The sequence below is a fragment of the Sus scrofa genome, chromosome 8 (assembly GCF_054392235.1).
Source record: "Sus scrofa isolate SSC_HxYL_T2T_F1_AM1 chromosome 8, Sscrofa_HxYL_maternal_Yorkshire_Landrace_v2.0, whole genome shotgun sequence".
Classification (NCBI taxonomy): domain Eukaryota; kingdom Metazoa; phylum Chordata; class Mammalia; order Artiodactyla; family Suidae; genus Sus; species Sus scrofa.
Window position 1 is genome coordinate 79236163 of NC_139390.1, and position 18743 is coordinate 79254905.

Genomic DNA, 18743 nt, shown 5'->3' on the forward strand with positions numbered 1-18743 from the left:
TGCGTCCTCATGGATGTTAGTTGGGTTCATTACCACTGAGCCGCAGCAGGAACTCCCTATCCATTACATTTTGATCTGATTATATTACAGGAGACAGTAAATCTCCTTATAGAAACTTTATACCTTTCCTTGGAGCCTTGAGGGTGCTATGGAATCATTGCAAAAACTACTCTGCCATTCCGGAAATGCATTAGTACTAAGTCTTGGGAATTTGGTGGTATTATTTTCCAGTAGACTCTATAGTATACTCAGAGAATTGTAATTGGAAAGATAATTCAGGATTTCCATAGACATCCAGCTTTTTTTTTTTTTTAAGTGTTACATGTTGAAGATACAAAGATAGACCTGCAAAGTGGCTTTCTTCTTTTACTGATGGCAAGAGCAGGAAAACCATAGGGTTCAGGAAAGGGAACAACATAGAACCAACAAGAATGTTAAAAAAAATCCCATGGAGGGAGAAGCAAGAGGGAAGGACAGGAAGCCACAGATGACAAAAGATGAAAGAGAGGGGATCACAGTATGGAAGGGGAGGAATTCACCATGGAAACCAGTGAGACCAGGCAGATTCAGTGTGGGACAGCTGTTGGAAAGAGCCTAGAATGCTGGGTTTTAGTCCCAGACTATTGATTGGTGGCTGGCCTAAGTGAGTTACTCTGCTGCTCTAGAGCTAACCTTTCTCCTCATCAAATGAGGGAATGGGGCTCAGTGACTTCCTGACGCCCCGTGCAGCTTTGTCGTTCTCATTCTAAAACGGAGAAGAAAAACATCCAAGAACTCAAGACTCTGGTTTTCTGGGAAAGCATATCTGAAATCCTAGACCAGAAGGCCGTCATTATTTCTGGTTGTAATCTTTCTTAAAGATTATCTCCAGTCTGTGATCCAGTCAAATTTGTTTTAAGCTCTGGATTACATCCTGTCAAGTTTATCTTGATCTCTGTTAATTTTCACTTAGAAGGATAGAACTGATAAAAGGCTGTGTAAACACTGTGGTGGGAAATGGAATGATAAGCATTAATGAATAGGGCCAGCACCTTCATGTAGATACCATCTGAAACTGAGACCAGGATAAAGACCCCAACGCAGACATACTTGGGGGTGTGGTGCAAGTGTGCCAGGTGCAGAATTAGTCACCATTTGGGCAGCTCCATCTCCTTCCTTCGCTCCCTTCCTCTTTCTTTTCTTCCTTCCTTCCTTCTCGCTCTCTCCTTTTTTTTTTTTTTTTTTTTTGTCTTTTTAGGACCATACCTGCAGCATATGGAAGTTCCCAGGCTAGGGGTCGAATCGGAGCTGCAGCAATGCAGGATCCTTAACCCACTGAGCGATGCCAGGGATTGAATCTTCATTCTCATGGATACTAGTCAGGTTTGTTACCACTGAGTCACAGTGGGAACACCGTGTCCATTATTTTTAAGCCTCCTTGAGAGAGAAGCCATCTCAGACATGCAGTTCTGAGCATGGGGACCTGAGGGTGATGCCAAATCTTGACAAGCAGCATAGTAATTAAGCCACATCCATATTTAATATCCTGCATGTAGACAGGCTATGCTGGTCTGAAACATCTGAAGTGGTGTCTCCTGGAAACTGGGAAAGCTTAAAATATTCATGTTGTAGAAAAGCTCTGATGAGTGAGCCACCCTGGACCTTGACTTAAACCTCACATCTCCTGATTTTTTTTTTTTTCTAGTTTTGTTTAACTTAGAAACAGCTTCCATGAGCTTCTTGGGAGAATTCTGTCTTTTCTTCATTGTTTATACGGCCAGTGTCTAGGAAAGTGCCTGTTCCATAATAGCTGGTGAAGAAATCAAAGTTAATGAACAAATAAACAAATGGAGCAACTCAAATCTTTCTCAGAAGAAATTATGCTCTAGAACTGATGCTATTTTATTTATTTTTCTTTTTTTTTTTCTCCCGGCCGCACCCGTGGCATATGGAAGTTCCTAGGACTGGGATTGAATCCCAGCCACAGTTTCAGATCCTTAACCCACTGTACCATAGCGGAACCGCCAACTGATGCTATTTTAAAGATCGGCAGCATGACTACATATGAAGTAAAAGGGAGTGGCAGTGATGCTCCTTCAGAACTCTGAGAATTGAAACTGTGAGGTCAGCACATATGGAAGAGAGCGATATTGGGAGAATTCTAGTTAAAGCAGAACGAAATAAGCAAACCAATGATCCAAAAAGAAAACAGACTCTCTTTTGGGCTCCAGTGTGGAGAAAACAGCATTCCTAGTTGGAATCAACATGGCTAAGAAAGTATAAGCCAACAGAACAGGGATAATTTGAGTGGAAACAGAAAAACAGGAGTCAGAGATTCAGAGATGGACTTTGCTATTATTCACCAGTGTAGACTGGGGGCATGGATGTCCTTTTCGAAATCAGAGAGAAGAGTACCCACCTTAGGAACCCACCTTCCCAGTGAAAATGGATTAGTCAGAGTAGCCTTGTTCTGATCCTATATTCTCTTAGCGCAAATATTATTCGATTTTCATGGAGATTTCCTTATAGGGAACAAATATGCTGATGCTGCCCCTCTGCTGTCAGTTCAGCTCCTCTAGGAAGCAGGTGCTGAGATGGAGTTAGGAATAGAAGAGGTTTGTGGGGTGGTATGGCCATGGGGGGTTGGGGGGGGGGAAAGCAGGACTGGGCAGGGAGAGCATCAGACTGCAATGTGCATTGGAACAGGTCTCCACCACCTCAGCAGGGAGTTCTGGAACAAAGATCAGAGGGTCAGAGGAGTCCAGTGTTGGGCCGATGTGGCCAGACCCTAGTAATCCCAGCTTGTACACTACTGGCCGGGGGCTACCCAGGAAGAACGTGGTCTCAGCACCCATGTGCAATAGGTCCCGAAAGCACTGCAGTTAGAAGCTGTCAGCCAATTGCCCTCCTTGAAGCTGAATAGCAAGCTTTCTGCAAAGTTGATCCAAGCGTCATTCTGTCACATCTGCCGCGCTCTGCAAAGCCACTTCTAAATCTCTTATTTCATGCCGAATCTCACTTCAGAACAGCAGCTAGAGGGTCAGAGGCTTGCTTTCCCAGGCTCCTTGACTAGTGGAATGACCTTGCAACCTGTTCTGGCCAGTGGGGCTTCTGGGAAGCTAACTGGGCAAAAAGGCAAAGACTGATGAAAAGAAAGCCTCCCCCAACTCCCCTAACCAGCTATTCATTTTCTTTAAAAAAAGGTTTTTATTATAGTTGATTTACAATGTTCTGTCAATTTCTGCTCTATGGCAAAGTGACCCAGTTACAAACATATATACATCTTTTTGTCACATTATCCTCCATCAGATTCCATCACAAGTGACTGAATATAGTTCCCTGTGCTAGACCTCATTGCTTATCCACTCCAAATGCATTTACTAACCCCAACTCCCTGTCCATCCCACTCTCTCCCCTCATTTTCTAATTTTAAATGTAGTATTGATGTCAGCTGTGGCAGCAATCTTGCAACCACGAGGCCATAAAGAAACATGCTAAAGGGTATCATAATTGATGACATTGATGAGACTGTTCTCTCGTCTTTTTGAATAAAGAATTAATGTTCTTTTGATTTAATTCGTTTTTTTTCTGTTGCTTGCAGCTACCTGATACACTCTTTGCCTAGTTCTCATAGCTTGCAGCATATATATAAGTTCCCATTTCAATTAGTGTGTTGGCATTCTGCTTTACATATCAGTTTTCTCATTCCTTTCTTAGAATGAGCCAGCCCTTATGAAATCAATATTCACTGAGTGCAATGAGAATGGTTTCGAGTTATGAAAAATGAAAGACTATGCCTGGGAGAGGGTGACAGTGTATATTCACTCAGTGTCCTTCCTGAGCTTGTGCTCTCCGCTCTTAGCCAGTGGTTTTGCATTTATGCAAGCTGCAGGGTAAACTAACGTTGTGTGTTCTAGTCAGCAACCACTTTCTAAAATACAAAAAGCCTGAAACCTGTAACCTATTTGATTGGCTCTTCTGCAGTGAAAACACGAAGCAGAGCCTATAGGGTTTTTCGGTTTTGTTTTGTTTTCTTGCATGGAAGTTCCCAGGCTAGGGGTCAAAGAGGAGATGCAGCTGCCAGCCCACACCACAGCCACAGCAACGTGGGATCCAAACCACTTCTGCAACCTACACCACAGCTCATGGCAACACCAGATCCTTAACCCACTGAGTGAGGCCAGGGATCACACCCATGTCCTCATGGTTATAGTTGGATTCTTAACCTGCTGAGCCACAATGGGAACCTATAGTTTTCAGGTGAATCTTCAGGTTTGATTAACTGTGTGTGGGACAACAATGGAATATACACACTAGGAGGGCCAATGGGCAGTGAGTTTCTAGGGAGTGAGTAATGGTTGTGATTTTTTAAATAGCAGCCAAACATTGTATCCACCTTCTTTCATTCATGTATCAGCACCCCTGAGCAAATTCCTTAATTGTCACATTGGAAGACAGAGTCATAGGACAAGGTGACAGAGTAGTTAAGTTTTAAACATGTTTGAAGAAGCCCACATCGCTGGGCTGTGGCCGAGGCGTTCCTGGGTGTCTGTGCCATGACATGTGGACCTTGGACACCTGACACATCGAAGGAGCACTATTTAGAAGCAAAAAGGGACGGTTCAGATTTTCTCATCTGTATCAGTCAGTGTTCTCAGGGAAATAGATGACACACTCAAATTAGAGCCCTTCAAAGAGGGTTTAATAAGAGAATATTTCAAAGATAAAAGGCAGGGTGTAGGGGGCGCGCACGGGGTAGTGCATTGAGCCAGAGATAGATGCAGCAAAGCTGCAGCCAAATGGGGCCCAAAGACCTGGAAGGGAGGATATGGTTTCTGGAGCCCAAAGAGACTTGTGTAGAAAAGATGACTTGAGAGAGAATCTGTGCCTTTACTGAGGGGCACATGTGCCTGGAGGTGGGAGCCAGGGCCATAAATATCCCGACCTCAAACCCTCTCTCCAATCTCTGCCAGGGCTCCCCATTGCCCCAGACAGAAGCCAGAGTTTGGAGGGAGAGCCTTGTGGATGTCATCCAGCAGTTCCACCTCTTGGGTAGAAGGCCCAATGGCGAAGAGCTGGAGTGAGTCTGCAAGTCACTAGGACCAAGGACCAAGACAAGGAAGAGAGAGATGAAGAAATGGCCTGGACCATCTGCAGGTGATCTAACTTGCTCCTCGACTTTGGGAGATTCTGAAAACATGTCAAAAAAAACTTGTCTTTCAAGTAAAACGCAGGTTGATCAGGCTCCCTGGTGAGGTGATGAGGCAGGTGTTTGGAAATGTATCTTTGACTGGTGCTAAAGGAAGAAGAATTCTCATTTCAACTAGTTGACTGGTTATTTCATCCAAGAAATAACATAATAGAAAAATATGTGGAAATGAATATTCAAGTGTTGAAGAGAAAGGAACACAGGACCTAGTAGGAAGAAGAAGTGGGGGTGGGCCCTTATTGAGGAAAGCAAGGCTTTCCAGAAACCCTCAGTTGATGACTTGTTGCCCTGAAACTTGTCACCTAAAGGCACCCCCAGCTGTGAGGGAGTCTGGGGAAATAAGTGTTGCTACCTGGGGACACCAAGACTCTGCTCCAAGTCAGGGTTTCGGTAGAGACAGAAAGGGGAGTAGATACTGGGCAGGCAACTAGCAGCATTTATCATCTGACAGAAAACCGAGGCTCAGATGCAAAGGGATTTACCCCAAATTCACAGCTAGTAAGATGAAGCTGGGAAGTTCCCGTCATGGCTCAGCAGAAGCAAATCCGACTAGGAACCATGAGGTTGTGTATTTGATCCCTGGCCTTGCTCAGTAGGTTAAGGATCTGGCATTGCCGTGAGCTGTGGTGTAGGTTGCAGATACAGCTCGGCTGGCACTATAGCTCTGATTAGACCCCTAGCCTGGGAACCTCCATATGCCGAGAGTGCAGCCCTAAAAAACAAACAAACAAAAAAAGATGGAGCTGGGATTCAAATACTGCTTCTCTGGAATGCAAAGCAAATGCTTTGTCCACATAGAGTTGTAATGGAAGGTTGGTCCTGGTTTCGTTCCTTAGCATTAAAGGACTGATTTATTAGATACATATTAGGTACTCATTAGCTTTACTGAAGGACTGGCATTTATTCTGTAAATTATGATGGCGTTGGACCTATGGAGAAGGAAAAGTATTTTTAGGAGACGATCTAGAGTTAGAAGTGCTGGATATTAGTCCTAGTCTTACCACTGACTTATGACTCAGAAAAGTCATCTAATCTTCTGTGTGACACTTTTTTTGCCATCTATGCGATGCAAATAATACCTTCTCAAACCTCAGGTGATGTGAAATGTTATGACAGTGTTAATAAATGCTTTAATATCTGTGAACGAAGTGTTGTAAGGAAAAGCCTAAGACATCTCAAACCAGCATTTCTGACCACAGTCCTTATCAAGAACATTCTAGATAAAGGCAGAACGTCACTCCTATTGGAGGAAGTAAGAGTGGGATTAAACACCACCCAAACCTACGTACTCTGAGAAATGACTGTTAGGAAGATGAATCACAGAGAATAATAATGCTTCCTCTTTTCTTTTTTCAAAGGACTTGTCTGATTTTTCTGGGTGTGAAGGGCGCCTGCAGAGCGGATCAAGTCCGGAGATGAGCTGTCACTGAGATCCTTGTGGGGGGCCCTTTCTAACATATGGGCCTTCAGGAAGCTCTGTGGGATTCCAGAGCTGCCACTGTTAGTCTCATTTCAGAGAGCAAATGGGAAAAAGAGACCTGCAGCAGCAGTGTGGTCTGTCAGACAGCAGGCACTGGGGCTAAAAATCAAGGGAGATGAGGAGATTACAGACTCGTAGTGTTTTGGAGCTGGTAGCACCCTAGCTTCAAAACCTACCTGGATTGGGGAGGATTGTCATTGAAAAAGGTATCAACACTTCCTTTTTAAATGCTTACAATGGGAGTTCCTACCGTGGGTCATCAGAAACGAATCTGACTAACATCCATGAGGAGGCAGGTTCAATCCCTGGCCTTGCTCAGTGGGTTAAGGATCCAGCATTGCCCATGAGCTGTGGTATAGATCTCCAGTGCAGCTTGGATCTGGCATTGCTGTGGCTGTGGTGTAGGCTGGCAGCTACATCTCTGATTGGACCTCTAGCCTGGGAACTCCACATGCCATGGGTGCAGCCCTAAAAAGATTTAAAAAAAAAAAAGCTTACAATGAGTAAATGTACTTGGGGCAGCTGTTGAGAGGATCTACGAATATAGACTGCCTGGGTCTGGATTCTGAATTATAACAATGCGTGTCATCTTTCTGATCTGTTTGTTTCCTCTCTGTAAAATGGGACAGTCATAGAAACTTTTTCGGGTTACTTTGATTAGACAAGATAACCCTTGGCACACTGTATGTACTCTAGAAACCCAGCCCTCATACTAGCATGTAAACTCCAAGAGTCAGAGATGTAATGGAAAGAAGTCGATTGGCAGAGGAAAGCACCTAGAAGTGGGGGTTGGACAGATCAGGTTGGGAGTCCTGCTCTGTCTCCTCTAATGTGTACCCTTCAATCAGCCATTTCACTTCTCTGAACCCCAGTTCCTTCTCTGAGAAATGTGTCTTTTTGGATCTTTGTCCTCGGTAGCCCAATACCAATCTATTTTTTTTTTTTTCTGTCTCTTTAGAGCCTCAACCACAGCACAGCCATGTGGGATCTGAGCCACATCTGCAACTTACATCACAGCTCATGGCAACACCAGATCCTTAACCCACTGAGTGGAGCCAGGGATTGAACCCACGTCGTCTCAGATACTAGTGGGGTTCGTTACCACTGAGCTATAATGGGAACTCCGAGATACCAATCTTGATGTAAATCAACTCAATCCCTTCATTAACTTTCAGAAGGAAACCACTCACACTGAGCATCTGGTGATCCCCCCTACCCTTACTGTGGGTCATAATGGCCACAGGAAGATAGACCCAGAATGTCACTTGAAAAACTCCATTAGGTTGGTCTCTTCTCCCAACTTTTTCTTCCTGGTCCTCACCCACTGTCCTCCTCCTCTCCCTTTTTAATTTTATTGGAGTGTATAGGTGACTTACGATGTTGTGGTAGTTTCAGGTGTACAGCCAAGTGAATCTGTCACACATATACACACATCCACTCTTTCTCAGGTTCCTTCCTCATGTAAGTTATTACAGACTATTGAGTAGATGGCCCCCAAATTCATTCAACCCCATTCTCTTTCCCTTTCCCTTTTCCTCCTTTATTTCCCAGAGAAAGTACATCTGCTGCAAGAAACCTGGGGGCCAGCCTGTTGCTCTCTTCTTTATCACAACTGGCTTATCAAAGTATTTCTCTTTACAGCCAATTCTCTTATCAGCTATAAAAAAGATACACTTTTCTCTGTTCTCTTCTCTTGACCTTCTTAATCTTCAGAATGCAGTCAATGATTCTTTCCTTGGAGAGAAGCTGTGATGGATGTTTTCCAGTTGAGCTTCCAAATCTCTTCTCTCACCCCATCCCCTGCTCAGTACCCTGAGTGGTTGACCTGTGTTGATTGCATCACTGACTCCCTTGCCCTCTGGCTTCTGGTTGGTTTGGCCGGTGAGAGGCAGCAGCAGGAGACTGGAGGGCGAGACGAGAGTGAGTTCAGGCATTCACTCCCTCAGCTTCCTTCATGTCAGGTCACTATGGTTGGGGGTGTCATCTATGGAAGGCTGGACCTCCCATCAGCTGGGGTTCCTGCAGTAACTCTCTCTGGGTTCTGGGAACCACTCTCTCTCCTTGTACCTTCAGGCTAGAGGTGGTCCCAGTTCCTACTGTAGCTGGATCCTGGGATGCTTCTTTTTTTCTTATGGTTTCCTTAACCTTGTCTACAACTTTATAGATTAGTCCCTATATTCAGTCCTTTTCAATCACACCATTTGAGTGTACCATTTATTTTTAGATATGGCAAGCTAGCCATTTATTCATCCCTTCATTCCCTCAAAAATCACGAAGGAGTGACCACTTCTGGCCAGGAGTTGTTCCAGGGGCTGGGACACAAGGGGAGAATAAGATATTCTGTTTTCCATGAGCTCTGTTCTGGTGAAGGGAACAGACAAGTGAGCAGATGGTGTCAGTGGAGTTGTGATAAGAGGTACATTCGCATTTCTGTTCTGAGAGAACATGAGGAGGTGCCTAAATCATTTTGGGGGGGAGGGTCTAACAGAGAAATGCTTTCTGAAGAAGACAAAACTGGTACTGATCCTTGAAGGAAGAGTGGGGATTGTCCAGGTGGGTGGGGAGGGTGATAAAGAGAGCAGAATGTACTAGAAGAAAGAGCATTGAAAAAATGCTAGAAGGAGGATCAACAGAAGGGGGCCAGTGTTCAGATGGCACTTGAATGAATGATGTAAGACTGGATCAGTCAATAAAATAACCTCTCTCTCTCTTTTTTTCCTTTCTTTTTTTGCTGATGGCACAAATTTTGTTTTTATCCCATACATTCAGGGGAGCCAAAGAAGGATACTGTGTTTTAGAAGGCTCTCTATGGACACAAGGTGGAGAATGGTGTAGAGAGGGGGACCTTGAAGGCAATTGAGGAATGAGGGCTTAAGCTAGGCTCACAGCAGATACCCAAGTGGGAAGGATCCAGAGAGACTCTATGTGGATAAACTTTTTACTACATCACCTGCAGTTGCTTTCTCATTTTAAATAGGGGATATGGAAATATAGGCTTGGAAAGGTATTGGAAGTTCTAGGTCTGTTTATATTCTAAATTAGCCTTGTACATTTTGAAGTTCAATATCACAGTATTGTTGTAAAAGGTAAAATAAATGCTATGATATATCTGGGTCTGTAACTCCACCAGCCCTATCCAACACAGGCGTATCTTGAAGGTAATGTGGGTTTGTTTCCGGAGCACCGAAATAAAGTGAATATTGCAATAAAGTGAGTCACAGAAAATTTTTTTTCAGTTGCCCAGGGCATGTAAAAGTTATATTTACACTATACTGTAGTCTATTGTGTGCAATAGCATTGTCTAAAACTACAATGTACATACTTTATAAAGACTTTATTGCTAAAAATTACAAACCATCATCTGAGCCTCCAGGGAGTCATAAATTTTTTTGTAATTGTAACATCAGAGGTCACAGAGCACAGATCATCATAACAAAGGTAGTAATAATGAAAAAGGTTGAAATATTGTGAGAATTACCAAAGTGCTACACAGGGATACAAAGTAGGCAGATCATGTTGGAAAAATGGCACCGATAGACTTGCTCAATGCAGGGTTGCCACAAACCTTCAATTTGTAAAGAAAAAAAAATGTGAAATGCAATAAAATGAGGTATGCCTGTAATGAGTGGGAGAGCAACAAAGCCAAGCATCCAAAGGGCAGACCACCAACAGAGATTTTTTCCTGCTGTGCTGGTGTGCATGGCTTCCTACCACCTGTTCCCCTGGCGGCCTTTGTTCCTCAAAGAACAAGCCCAGGACCCAGGCAGGCATCAGAATGCAATGAGATGGCAGTTGGTTATGGTGAATAACCTGTTGGAATTAGTCCAGTTCAGAATAGGAGCTACTGAAACTGGAATTGTTTTTGACACAAACCCTTTTGGTGAGAGGTGAGGGGGTGGGGGGAGGGGACAATGAGACAGGGGAAAAAAAAAAAAAAAAGGATGGAGAGGACTAGGATTCTGAAGCAGTTTGCCTTGATTCCAAAGCAACAGGATTGAAATAAAGCTGCTGAAATAAAAAACGGAGTGCCTTCCTTGCACCTCTGCCTTCTGTGCCTCTGTCCCTAAGGATAGCTCCTATGGCAGGAAGAGGATTTTGTCTGTCTTCTCTTGTGGGTCAGGGATCTCTCACTGGAAAAAAAAGAAATAGGGTCACAAGTTGTAAGTGGCTCAGCCACCCTGGACAGCCCTTCAAACTCACGTTCTTGACAACTTCAATTGGTGCACTTAATGCTTAAGAGCAGGGCCTTGGAATTTGAACCACCTGTTTTGTTTTGTTTTTTTCCTGGTTGTTTTTGTTTTTTTCTTTTTAGGGCCACACCTGCAGCATATGGAAGTTCCCAGGCTGGGGGCTGAATCAAGGCTGCAGCTGCTGGCTTACACCACCGCAACACCAGATCCAAACCACATCTGTGATCTATACCACATCTTGCCTGGATCCTTAACCCACATCCTCATAGATACTAGTCGGGTGCTTAACCTGCTGAGCCACAATGGGAACTCCTGAGCCAGCTGGGTTTAAATCCTGGCTCTGCCTCTTGCTAGCTGTGTTACTTGGGGAAACTTGCCTGATCCTTCTGAACCTGGTTTTCTCATTCATCAACTGGAATATCAATATTTATCTCATGGGAGTCAAGGCAGACCGGAGAGCCAAAGTATACAGATGACCTGGCTCAGAGTAGGAACTCAATATTAACTTTTAATATTTGAAGAGTAACTCAGAGAGAGGAGGTGGTCAAGTTAGGAGTCCTCACTGGACCTGCGTTTTGTGGGTGCCACCCACTTGGGGCTGTGGAGCAACATTTGAGAATGTTGCCTCGGGCTTGGGGAGGACTCCTCCTTGAAGAATGATGATCCACTGTGAAATGTTGGCTGGCTCCTCCGCCGTGAGGATTGTCATGTGCCTAGTTTGGAACTGGACTATCTGGTATTTGAGCTTTCTGTCCAGGAAATCAACTGAGAAACCACTGGGATAAGAATGGAGGGAAGTGGAGTTCCCATCATGGAGCAGTGGTTAACAAATCCAACTAAGAAGCATGAGGTTGCGAGTTCAATCCCTGGCCTCGCTCAGTGGGTTAAGGATCCGGTGTTGCTGTGAGCTGTGGTGTAGGTCACAGACACGGCTCGGATCTGGCGTTGCTGTGACTGTGGTGTAGGCTGGCGGCTATAGCTCTGACTGGACTCCTAGCATGGGAACCTCCATATGCTGTGGGCGTGGCCCTAGAAAAGGCAAAAAGACCAAAAAAAAAAAAAAAAAAAAAAGAATGGGGGGGAAGCAGCTTCTCCAATGTGGTGAGCTTTCTTTGGGCATTGTTTTCACATGACTCCCAGGTGCACGCTCTCATGGACTCTTGGGCCTGCAGAAGCAAGGGCTACATCCATGTGGCTCTTGGATAAAAACTTGCTATCATTACCAGTTCATCCCTGACTTAGCTATATACATTTGCCATGTAAGGCTGACCATTTCCCTTTTACAAAGGTACCTCTCTTTTTGGACCTCCCAGCATGCCATCCATGTCCCTTTTCTTCTTCCTTCCTTTCTTTTTTTAAAAATTATTTATTACAAATGTGTTTTATTGAAGCATAGTGGATGGACAACATTATATTAGTTCAGATGTACTCCTTTTCCTTCCTTTCTGAGAACAGAAGGGGCAATGCAGGGTGCTGGCTAAAAACAAAAAAATAAAAGCACATATTATAGAGCCAGACTGCTTGGGTTTGAATTCAGCTCCCCCACTTGCAGGCTGTGCCCCCTTGGGCCAATTAGTCATCCTTTTGTGGCTCAGATTCCTCATGTGGAACACAGAGACTCATAATAGGATTGTTGCGAGGATTAAATGAGTCAGTATGTATTGCATGTAGAACAGATCTGGGTGATAGTGCTACGTGTATTTGTGCCATGATCCATTTCAGGTGATTTTCATTCATATTACTAATCAACCCTCACAACAATCTTATGGGTAAAGCACTATTTTTATCAGCATTTCACAGATGAGGAGATCGCTGCTTGGAGAGATTAGCTGTTGTGAGGTCATGTAGAGTTGAGAATTAAACTCAGGTTTGTCTGCTATCTTCAAAGTTCATGTTGTTAACCAATACTTAACTTGTCTCTCAGTGGGTATTGTGGGTTTTTTTTGTTTTTTTGTTTTTTGGCTGTGCCTGAGACATACAGAAGTTCCTGGACTAAGGCTCAAACCCATGTCAGAGCAGTGACCAGAACCACAGCAATGACAATGCCGCATCCTTAACCCACAAGCCATCACCACCAGGGAAATCCTGTGGGTTTTTTTAAAAGGTGTTGTTTATTTAAAAAAAAACACATTGTTCTCAAGTGTATTTGGCAATTTTGTTCATGCTATCTGGCTGCCTTGGAACAGGATCTCCTTTCTTCTGACTACAGATATGTGAAAACTCAAGATGAAAGCCAATGGCTGGAACTAGTAAATTCCCAGAAAGTGCTGGTAGCAGTCATAGGAACAAATAGGTCAATTTGTAACTAGTTGTTTATTGACCTATTGCCTTAGACTTGGTTACACCCTAGCTTGATTCCAGCTGACCTCTGACCTCCAATCTTATCCCCCTTGCATCCATCTTCTATGCAGCAATGTGGTTCATTTAGGTAAACACACTGCTTCTCAAACTTTTGCTCTAAATTAACCCTAAAAAATGGATAAGTAAGGAAAGTTTGGGAGGGGCATGGTGTAAAGCAGTCTGTTTAAGCATAAGACTTTTTTGAAGGCTCATGTTTTATCTTAAGAATTCATGCAATTTTACAATGTATCCCCTTATTATTTTTATGCTAAATAAATGTTTTATTTAGGAATAATTGTTAAAAGTTGAAGAGAGCTCCAAATACCCCTCACCAAGTTTCTCCTAATGTTAACATCTTGCATAACCTTGGTACCTTTTTAAAAATTATGAGATCAACATTTATACATTACTATGAACCCAATTCCAACTTTATTTGGATTTCACCACTTTTCCCACTAATATCTCTTTCTGTTCCAGGATCCCATCCAGGGTACCACATTGCATTTGGTTGTAGTATCTTCCGACTCTCTTCTCGTCTGTGACAATTTCTCATGACCTTGAGAAACTGTTTTAAAGAGTACCGGTCAGGGTCTTGTAGAACATCCCTCAATTTTGTTTTATCTGATGTTTTCCACATTAGTGTGGGGTAATGGGTTTGGGGGAAGACTACCACAGGGGAGGGGCATTCTTCACATCATGGCAGGGGTCTGTCATAGCAACATGCCTTGTCACTGGTGACGCCTGGGTCATTGGATTAAGGCAGTGTTTGCCAGGCTTCTTCACTGTGAGGTTACAATTTTCCTTCTTTCCCTACTGTGTTCTTTGGAACCAAGTTACTAAGTCCAACCCACACTCAAGGGGAGGGGAGTTACACTCTACCTTCTGGATGAGGGAGTATGAACATATGTTATTTGAAGTTCTTCCATTAGGAAGATGTGTCTCTTCTTCTTCACTTGTTAATTAAATCATTGACTTATATTAGTTTGAATTGCTATTGCCTTAACATAAAATAATGCATTTTACCCCCAAATCTCCAAGTGAATGGACTTTCCAGAAACATGTGTATCCTGAAGATTCTCATAGCTTCTAGTATGTGGTTCGAGAAACACAGACAAAACCCAAGCCCCTCTAAGTCACAGAGGCCTTAGTAATGTTTGCAAATGAAAGAATAGATGAATGACAAGCACAGGTGAGCTATGAACATCATTAGCGTTGTCCGCAGGTTAGGCTGTTTATCTCTAACACCTGTGTCTGACCAATTAGCTCTTCACATTTCTCCTTTGGAAATTCCTTAGGGCAAAAATCTTTCATGTTAAGACTTTGTGCTGAAGTTGATTCAGCCGCATTTTGAACGTGACTAAATTATTTTTTCAAAATATGTCTTTAACAACTCTGCAGGCTTTACCACGTAGTAAAAAGCAGAAGGACGGTATCAGCGCTTCTTTAAAATAGGAAGCCTAAAGAACAGGGCCTCTGGGCATGAGGAGGCTTGTTTTCACCTGCCAGAAGCCAGGGACCAATTGTAGAACCGAAAGTAGCTCCGAGGTGCTCTCATTGGTCCGCACCCGAGAAGGAGGTGGGGCTTTGAGTATAAAAGGAGGACATTTGACAGCCGTTGTTTTGCGCTGGGTGTGGTGTGAGGTGGCTGCGAGGGGGAATGCAGTCGAAGTTCTCTGCTGGCAAGAGTTGGGCGGGTGGAAGGAACTAAACTGAAGTTCTCTGCGGGCAAGAGTGGGGGTGGGTGGAAAGAACCGAGTTTCGAAGGTTTCAGGGGAAATCTTGGTTAGTTTATCTTTAGCAGTGAAGAGTGAGCAAAGAAAGAGAGACTCTTAAACAATTTGAGGAACTGGCAGAGAAGCTTGTAGTGTGCAGACAGAAACATACCTCTTATTAGCTCTTGGCAACTTCCTGAAGTCACTTTCTTCAGGCTTCTCTACCTTAAGATGCAACTACAGAACTTTTCTAGTTACTGGGGGTCTCTAAAGGGAATTATTTCTTGGAGTAACCTATGCTCTTGAATCTTGGAATTTCTTAGGCTTTAAGTACTTCTGTCAAATCTTCCTGAAAAGTCACTATCTACCTCTACTTCTGTTTCACTTCTAGCATAAGTGAGAATTCGGCAAAACCCCTTTCCAGCTAACCTACTGCAGTTGTGAGTGCTTTTAAATGAAATATAGTTTTAGATGCTTCTGGGCTTAAAGCAAACATAGTAGCTTTGCTTTGAGAAGCTTCCAAATGCCTTTCATCTAGTCTTGACCTGCAATCCTAAAACCTGTTAGAGAAAAACTCCTGTTTAGAGTAATAACAGAAAGGGAAAAACTTGCTTTTCCTCTTGCTTTAGAAACTAAAAGTTGGATCAGCTTGGGTGAAAACCCTGGGGCGGGGGGAAAGGTGGATTTCTTTTAATTGGACCCCTTTGAGGGACGGGAACGTCTTTTTAGTGGAAAACAGAACTAGCGTGAACTTCAAACATCACGTGGCTTTTGAGCCCTTGTACCAGGGACTTAATCAGTCCTCTTAAAAATAATTGTCTGACCTGAGGATAGCATAAAACCTTCAGGCTGACACCCTCTACCTGGATGTGGAGGTAGGGGGAATGTGTTCTCCTTGGGCTTTGCAGTGTTGGGTGTGCTCACCTGAAAGCACCTTCCTGATAAATGGCTGAGCCAGAGGAAGCTTTTGAGGTTGGGATAGTGAGGAAATGTCATCTGGTCAGATAGTGACCTGTGAGTATTGAGGATTGTGAGGCTTTCTTGGGCTTATAGAGTTGACTGACCATCCTAGGAAAAAAGACTCATGAGCCATCTTCAGGATAGACTCTCCAAATGCACTCTGGTCACTATCTTGACTGATTACACACAAAAACTGCATCAAAGTTCCTGTCGACTGCATAAAACTAACAATCACCTAGGTCTATTTTAAGAAAAACCCAGAAGATTGGAGAAAAACATAAGAGTGAAGACCTTTGTGTCCTCTCATCAATGGGGAGGTTCTTCTGCTTGCATCATACTCATGAAAGGTCAAGGAGAACAGACCGTTACATTCATATAGATAATCCTGCTCAGAGAAATGTGTAGTTCTGGGTCTGCAGTCTTGACAAACTTTGCAGACGAGGTCTGGGGTCTTGAGAGTCCCAGCCTTTAAGAATCTCTGCTTAGTTAAAACAAGGATTAAGGGATTAGTTACATGAAGGGTCCTGTAAGGTGAAGCCTGGGGACAGGGGCCCTGATTCTCTATGGCTGCCTAACAACTGCCCAACACCGAAAACCAATTCTGACTATAGTGTTTGCACCTGTAATTGTCAATCTACTTACAAAGCATCTCTGCTCTTGAGTTAAAAAGCTAGTATACCCAATGACTGAGTTTTCTCAACCAGAAGTTTGACATTTAAGCATGAATTCTAAAGTGTTGGGTGCATGGAGGGGACTAGCAGACAAAGCATCCATACCAATTCTATAAACTCCTAACCACTACAAAAAGCAAAGGAAACAAAAAACAAAGCTATGTATGCAGACATGCATCAGAGCTACAACATAACCTCAGTGGGTTTTTGGCAAAGAAAATGGTGCCCGCCCTGTAGAAAAAGGAGATGGGGATAAAGCTTGCCCTCTCTTACCCTAAACACAGGGTAAAACAATAGGTGTTTCCCTTGTTTGCTCAATTAAGGGACTCAACTGCAGGTGAGTCTTATGAAATGGCGTCTCGTAGATGTTACTGTATAGGTCAGCCGCGTGATTCTAGGTATTAAACTACAGTATAGTATTAAGAGACAACGTTATAACTTGAACCAGGAGTGGATAGAAGGGGTTGGATACCATCAAGCTTCCCAGTTGTAAACCTCTGGAACGAGACCCCAAAACAGTCGGGGTTTCTCTGCCCGCAGGGATTTAGCCAATGCCTTAGGCTGCTTCTGTGTGGATGCCTTTCTGAGCATGGGCCTGATGTACATCCTGCTTGCTTTCTGGCCACTGCACTCAGTTCAGCCTGAACCTCTTCTGTTTTCTGTTGAAACTGGGATTCCACTTTTACAAGCTCAAACTTTCTCTTGGGTGGTGGTAATTGAAATTCCCCAATTCTGCCAAGGCCACTTGGGTTTGACAGTTCTCTGGGCTTCTTAGTATCCAGTGAGTGTTTACCTAGAACTGGTCTACACCGGAGTCCAATGGCAGCTTTTCCAGGAGATTGGTTGTAGCCATGTGTCATTTAACACAAAACCTAAAGCTCTAGTCGAAGACTTCATAACTGTAATAAGCCAGGCAGAAGTATTAGTGAAAAGGGGATGGTAAAACAATCAAAATTGAGGACTTGATGATGAAAGTTAGAACCAGGTGAACTAAAAACCCCTTGTCAAGAAGCTGCTTCCCTGGAGGGATTTGTTAAAAGCAATCACCTGGGATGATCAAGACCTCCTCCCCCATAAGCCGACATGTAGGGGAGCCCCTATTGGATGTTGTAACTAAGCCAGTGGCTTTGAGCTTTTGTGGAATTCTCCCCTCCCAGCAGCAGGGGAGAAGGTAGGGAGAACACTTTCACTAGCCTACTGCCACACCAGGCTCAGAATGCCCAGGAGGCTGGGCACCTGAGGCTTCTGAAAGTGCCTGAGTATGGTACTTCTGCTTTTTTGAATAGACCACTTCACCCGTTAGAGTTCTTAAAATAGTCTATCAAAAGAGAACTTCAAGCTTGCAGCTGTGGTTACCACCTAGGCCTCTTTCAGGCTGCCCTTAGGAAGACTCCTTATGTAGGCCTAATCTTGTTTCTTCCTGTGGCAAGCTAAACCTAAGAACGGGTTACCCTCTGGTTCTTAACAGCTTCCATGATGTCTGTTTCGGTACATCCAAAGTCCAAGGTCTTGGATGGGGGTGAAGTTGGAGAAAATGCCCTTGTAAGGGAGTTCAAGTCTTAGATCCAGTTCTGAATTATTTGATCCTTAAAGTAGTTTGCTTCCCAATCACCCTTTCTGGCCTCTGATTGTGTTTAACAGCAATGGCTGGCATCTTTTCCTACAGGGAAACCTGTCGGTGAGAGAACCACTGGCCAGAGGCTATGTGGTCAAGTGGTTTCCCCTTCACCCCCGCCTCCCTTCCCCCACTACAACTGTGGTCATGAGACCTACTGATGACAGCAAAGAACTCTCCCGAAGCATGTGTCTTTGAGGTTGGTCTGAGGGTGACTGTAGTCAACGCCCCTGGGCGGAGTGCTTTGGAAGGGAGGCCTTGCCCTGCAGGAGGAACAGACCCAGCTGTGACTCCAGGTGCTTCAGCAGCAGTGACTACATCTCCCCACAGAAAAAGGTGGGGATGAAAGACTTCAAAGTCCGGCTTGTTTTGACATAACTTTGGAAAAACAGTGCTGGGGTAGACCTGAGCTTTGGCCTTAGCTCTTCATGACAAAGCCCTTGGGTCTAAACTTGAGTGTCTAATTCAGGCTTTATTTTTAATCTAGAAGATAGAAGGGCTCGAACTTACTAGGAAAGGTGGAGTGGAGGGGAATGAAGCTGCTTTTTAGTAGCAGCAGAGTCCTGTCCTTGACCAAAGATATGGCC

The 18743-nt window shown here is 43.9% G+C and overlaps 1 long non-coding RNA gene across 1 annotated transcript; it reads left to right on the forward strand.

Annotated features, from left to right (window-relative positions):
- Positions 1–4945: 4945 nt before the first annotated feature.
- LOC146400886 (uncharacterized) lies at positions 4946–9878 on the forward strand. Its single transcript, XR_014813801.1, has 2 exons — positions 4946–5136; positions 6547–9878. It is a non-coding gene; the product is annotated as an uncharacterized LOC146400886 (long non-coding RNA).
- Positions 9879–18743: the final 8865 nt, after the last annotated feature.